This window comes from Triticum aestivum, chromosome 1B, assembly GCF_018294505.1.
Source record: "Triticum aestivum cultivar Chinese Spring chromosome 1B, IWGSC CS RefSeq v2.1, whole genome shotgun sequence".
Classification (NCBI taxonomy): domain Eukaryota; kingdom Viridiplantae; phylum Streptophyta; class Magnoliopsida; order Poales; family Poaceae; genus Triticum; species Triticum aestivum.
This window is the reverse complement of record NC_057795.1, coordinates 350,510,251-350,516,651: the sequence shown is the minus strand read 5'-3', so window position 1 is coordinate 350,516,651 and position 6,401 is coordinate 350,510,251. Positions and strand designations below refer to the sequence as shown.

The following is a 6,401-nucleotide window of genomic DNA, read 5'->3' as shown; positions in this document are numbered from 1 at the left end:
CCTTGGTCACCCTCTCAAGCCGCTCATCCCTCTTACTCCCCGCTTCCGTACCGCTCTCGCCGCGTCGTTCCAGGGGAGGCCGCGACCGTAGTCCGTGCTTCTAGGCGCGCCCGTAGCAGGGGGAGTCTGCGCCGTAGTGCTCCCGCCGCACTCATAGCAGGAGAAGCCGCGCCCGTAGCGGGGTAGGCCGTGGTCGTAGTGCTCTCGCCGCGCTCGTAGCAGGAGAGGCCGCGCGCCGTAGCGCTCCCGCCTTGACCGCATCGCTCTCGCCGCGCCTGTATCGAGGGAGGCTGCGCTCGCTAGATGCGCTCGCCGTGCCTGTAGGGGGGAGGCCGCGCCGACAGCAGATCCAGTGTTCATTTTGCATAAGTGAATCGAAACCCTAGGTACCGTTGCATTTCTAGTTGGTAGATATTTCACATGGTCATTGAATCCCTTCGATTTGTGCTTGTTTATTGCATTATTTTCATGCCCAGTTGCGCAACGATTTGTTTGCAGTTGGCAATTGCACAAATAATAGTTGCACATGGAATGTTTTCATTTCCCAGTTGCACAATGAGTTGTTTGTAGTTGACAGTTGCACACATAGAAGTTGCACAATGAGTTGTGCATTTTTTACTTGACATTTTATCCAGATACCAATTGGCAATTCCAGATGCATCAGTTGCACACATCAGGTGCATCAGCTGTCATAGACACATTTTTTAGCAGTTATAGGTACAATAGTTGCACACATTTGGGTATCTCTATTCTATGGGTTTTATACTTGCCATTGGACCAGTTCCCAGCTGGCAGATCTAGGTTTAATAGTTGCACGTAGCTGGGATTTATGTTCTTGAATTTTTCACTTTGGCATTACCATATCTCAGTTGGCAGAACTAGGGTCCAGTTGGCAAAACCAGAGTCTAGTTTGCCACAGGATTTTTCAAATGTCCTAGTTGAGGGGTCCTGATTTTTTATGCATTGTTTAACAAGTTTTCTGTTAGGGCTTTAAGCTACATCTTTTTTTTGTGTGCAATTAGAATGATTTTTTTGGACATGTTTTTTTGCAGTGACAATGGTTGAAGAGGGAGATGCCGATGGAAGTGGGGAAGAGGTTGTTTTCTCTAAGCTCAAAGGGAGCATATATGATCGAATATATGTGTTGTTTTCTTTTTTTCCTTTTTTTTCATTTTTGGTTTTTGTTCTTTCGAGCCATGCAGAGGATTGTATCAAAGGATACACGACGGAACAAGAAAAGGGCTGCTGGGCGCGTTCGTACTCGTGTGAACCCCGGTGGTGGTGAGGAAGTAAGGGTGCGTTTTTAGTGGAGACTTTAACATTTTATTTTTTATTTTCTGTAAATTTTGAATACGCAATGTACAATTTTGAGTATATGTAGAAGAAATACAATTTTTATTTTTTATTTTTTATTTTTTTCATGATTTTTTAACATGGGGCATCATTGGTTATTGTAGGTCGAGGATGCCACCACATCCCGTGCTGCAAAGCGAGCCAGAACAAAAGGAAAGGGCAAGTCCTCTGATGGGGTGGCCCAACCTATGCAGAAGCTGATGAGGTACCTTTTTTTGTACATTTTTCTTTTACAATTGCACATTATGTTGGTACTAGTTGGCACCTCTGATGTTTAGTGTTGCACATGAATAGTATACACTTGGGCAGTTGTGCGCCATATGTGTGCATGACTGTTTTAAGATAGATTTTGGAATTTCCTTATCTACCTTGTCAAATTTGAAAGTTGGCACCCATTTAGCACATAGATGCATCCAAATATGTACACATTTTTGGACAAGTTTTTTATTTTCAGAGTGTGTACATGTCAGTTGCACAATAAGGGATAATAGTTGCACAACAATCAATCTATGGTTGCACAATAGTCAACTATGTGAATGTTTTTTCAATTTCTTATGTATGATCAGTTGCAGACACATGTACACTAGTTGCACAATTTGCCCACTTGTTCATTGCCCTTTTTTTGTCTCACATGGGTGAAGTTGGAGTTGAAGGGAACGAAGGAAACGTTCCTCAGCGACGTTCACAAGCTGGAAGGCTTAGGGCCTCACTAGGGAGGTTTGTGAAGGTGAACAATGATCTGGCACATGTCCAAAGGTCTTTCTTGTATGAGAAGATGTTAGGAGGTTTGGTAAACCTAGCAGACACACTGCCTTTCGACTTGACGAAGTTCCTAGTCTAGGCGTATGACCCAGGTAGTTCAGCTTTGGTATTCCCAGGCAGGGGAACTATTCCAGTAGATGTTGCTAGTGTGCACAGGAACTTCGGTTTACCCAACAGAGGGCCGCGGCTAAAATACATTGTTGAAAAGGAGGCCGTGAAGGCTTTCAATTAGATGTTCAACCACACCGGGCCACCCAAACACCCCACAGCTACAGATTTCAGCAAGACGTTGAAAGCTATGAGGGGTACAACTGATAACAAGTTCCTCACTGGCTGGCTTGCAATTGCTTTCAGCACCTTTTTAGCTCCTACCACTAGTATTTCTTTGAGCCCACATTGCTACAGTGCTGTGCTAGAACCTGATGTTCTGTTGAAGAGCAATGTGAGCTTATTTGTTGCTGACCACATAAACAAAGAATTCTGCAACATGGGTGAGGACAAGCAAACAGTCTGTTGCTGCCTGTATCATTTGATGGTGATCTCTAATTAAGTTTTGTATCTGTTAGACATACTTTTCTACATGTTTTTGTGCTTTATCACCAATGTTCTCTTGGGGATGGTGCGTGTACAGATTCTCTACATTGATGCACTTGAAGTTGATGTGCGAGTAAGCAACTGCGAGGTTTGAGCCAATGCCCACGACAAGATTCTAATCAACACGATAAGGAAAAAGGACTTTATTTTGTCTGGCATCTTTGGGAAACTTCAAGTGAGTTGGACATTCTGCTCAAAGCCTATAATTGCACATTTTTTCCACATATCTGTAAGTAGTTGCACAAGTACATATTGATAGTTGGCACACAAACTTAAGACAGTTGCACACATGCTTGTCTCATATTTCTTGCTGTAGTACCACTTTCATTTGGACTTCACATAGTAATTTTATTCAATTTTTATTTGCTTCTGAGGGCATGTGGTAGTTGCTCACATATCTGTAGGTAGTTTGCACAAGTCTATGTTGATAGTTGGCACACAGACTTATGACAGTTGCACACATGCTTTGTTTCATATTCTGTCTTACAGTACCACTTTACATTGGGACTTCACATAGTAATTTTAGTTACTTTTTTTTTGCTTCTAGGGCATGTGGTAGTTTCTCAGATGTCGCTTTTTTCTTTTATAGATCCACACAATAACTTTGTTATTGTTGTTAAATGATCTTTCTTTTTCTAAACAGCTAAAGGAGCAGTATATAAGCAAAGAGGATTCAACACTCTTCGAAGGATTGCTTCGGGCATAAGCGTTTGTGGCGTCAAAGGTTCCAATGAGTTACAATCCCCACATGACTTATCCTTTTTGCTGACCCACCTTTTTTTGTACGTGAACAAAACTCATGGTTTTCTTATTCTATTATGTGTTAGTTGTACTAATCATGCTTTGTTGTTTTATTTTTTCCGCGCCCAATGCATGCATGAGTTGCACAGAGTTATTATGTCAGTTGCAACATAGCTTTTGTTTACCTGCACCAAAGTTACACTTTAGTTGCAGCAGTCACCTTTTTTCCTACTTGAATCAAACTTATGCTTTCACTTACACAGATTTCTGAGCCTTCTAGTTACAAATTATGTTTTTTTACTTCATGCAAACTTACCCCCTTTTCAGTTGCGCACTTTCATTATCTCAGTTGCACACTACTTATATATACTTGCACCAAACTTAGGTCTGCAGTTTGCAAACAGATATACTTTGATATACTTTCATTATCCCCATTTTTCCTTTTTAAATTTTATTTTTTTGTTTTTTCCAATGTTATGTAGAAGAAGTTCAAGTTAGCAAGTATGGTTCATGATCTATGTAAAGGAATATCAGAGAATCTTGGCAACTTCATCGAAGGTTTTGCCAAGCTTGATGAAGAGGAACGAGATTTATCTCCTCTGAAGGGCCCGTCAAGTGATCAAACAAAGGCTCAAAGCTCACACACTAGGCGACGGAAGCGTCAAACTGCTACCAAGCAAACAGAAGAGGTGGAGGGAAGTGAAGAAGATGAATATCTGGAGGAAAGTGAGTCAGAGGAAGAAGATGTTGACCTGGGAGTTGGCAATGATTCTGAAGAAAGTCATGAGTCCTAAGAAGAAGATGATGATCAAGAGGGAAGGAATGATGAAGAACGTGATGATGACAATGACAATGATGATGGTGATGATGATAGTGACGATGATGCTGACAACAATGAAGACAAAGAAGAATATGGTAATGACGATGTGGAAGAGGAAGAGGGAGGAAATGGAACAGGCAAGGGGGAACGTGAGGATGTCGAGAAGGTTGATGGAGATGAGGAAGGAAAGGATGGGGACAATGATGATGATAGCGAGGAGACACATGACGATGACAGAGGGGCCTTTGATGGAGGCAGTGACAGTGGAAAAAATGATGACGATGATGATGGCATGGGCGGCGGTGACAGCAGTTCAAAGAGGGCAAACACTTCTGGAGATGGAGGAAACAACAACAACAACTCAATTGATGATAGTGTAACTCTACAGTTTTTCATTCGAAAGGACATTCGTCGCAAGGGTGAAGATCCGAAATCAGTTGGAACCAAAGCAGCTGTGCCAGATGAAGGTTTGCCACTTTTTGACTTATGTAGATCAGAGCCAGCATCCAACAACAGATTGAAATCCACTTGCTGGAAACTCATGCAATCATCAACATGAAAGAGAAGGATAATTTCTTTCAAAAAATAATAAATGACGGACTACAAAGCACTGGGGAAGAAATGGAAGAGGCAGGAAAGGGTTTGGACTGGATTGGCTCAAAAGCCATGCTTGACAAGATAATGAAGGAAGGTGCTGTATTTGAAGATGGTTCATCAGTAGGTGGTAGCAAGAGGATGGCAGCATCGCCACTGCGCCCACCCACTGTCCCAAAGTGCAAGAAGCTCATGACACTTAGCAAGAACTTGGTGTTAGGTCAACCAAAAGATAAGATTACTTGTAAATCAAAGGGAAAGGAGGTGCTAACTTCAGAGCCCAAGGAGGCAAGCATTGTTCTACAGGAGCCAACCGCTGCGCATGTAGATGCCAAGCGCAACTCTACACCATGCAAACTCCCTGGTAAAAAAAGCAACAAAATAGTGTCTTTTGCCAAGGACACAAAGTTTGCAGAAATGGGATCAAAGGGACCAAGCCATGTTGTTAATATTGCATCAAACAGTCAAAAGAAAGTTGTTAGTATGCCGTGTAGGAAGTCGGCAACCCCAACAGCTTCTGTGGCAGCTCCAGCTTCAAGTGAGCCAACTTTGTGTCCAAATAAGCCAACTACAACATCAACTATGCACAGTACATCAGCAATTAAGGAAAGTGAAACCACCACCGTGCCAACAGCAAGAGGAAGTGAGGCATCTATAGTTGTACCTGTCCTACCCCCATCAGTCAACATAGAACCCCAAGTTGTCAGCGTGCCAATCCCAGAAACTGCATTACCAACCCAAGCAGTCACTGTGCCAACCCCATCAGTCAGTGTGCCAACTCCAACACCAACCTATTCAGTCAACATGGGAGCCCCAACTGTTAGTAATGTTGTGCAGGATCAGAAAAAACATTTGCCTACGTTTTGCGCTCTTGATCAACAGCACAACCTTACACAAGAGCAAGTTTACAACCTTATTTCCAAGTGTATTCCGCCAAGACCGCCGCCAAGCATAATTGCATGAACCAAGTCAGTGGGTGATGCACCCAAGGATGTCCAAGGATAGAACAACAGTGTGCATCCCATTCGTAGAACATCATCAGCAAGATCATATCACGACGATGGGTTCTGCAATGCTCCATCATTTGACTTGGTTTTCGATATTGATGATGACTCCCCAGTAGCCACAGTTGACGAGCCTAACAAATCACAAGTGACACCACAGGAGGCAAGGTTATCCAAAAGTAGTGAGCAAGATGATTGGGATTCGGCAACTTTGAGAGAGGTTTGCTCTTCTGCAGATAAGGTGGTCACTTGGAAGGCTCCAATTCATATCATCCTTTCGGATTCTCTAGATGAGTTTCACACGCCAGATATGACAGGTGCTCTAGGGGGTGCAAGTGGGTCCTGCAGCACCACATCTGGCCCACCAGTGCAAAAACGCACAAGGAGGATAATCAAGTTAGCTGTTGTCCAGAGGTCTCCCTACATTGACTACAATAAAACAAAGACGTTCACTTGCAATGAACAAGTGAACAAGCTTTATGCGGCAGTCCTCTATTATGTAAGGAATTTACCTGGTGCAAACGTCACAGAAA

The 6,401-nt window shown here is 42.9% G+C and overlaps 1 pseudogene; it reads left to right on the top strand.

The window, feature by feature from the left end:
* The window catches only part of LOC123078504 (uncharacterized), a 39,032-nt pseudogene extending 34,203 nt beyond the window's left edge, over positions 1 to 4,829 (top strand).
* The last annotated feature ends 1,572 nt before the right edge of the window (positions 4,830 to 6,401 follow it).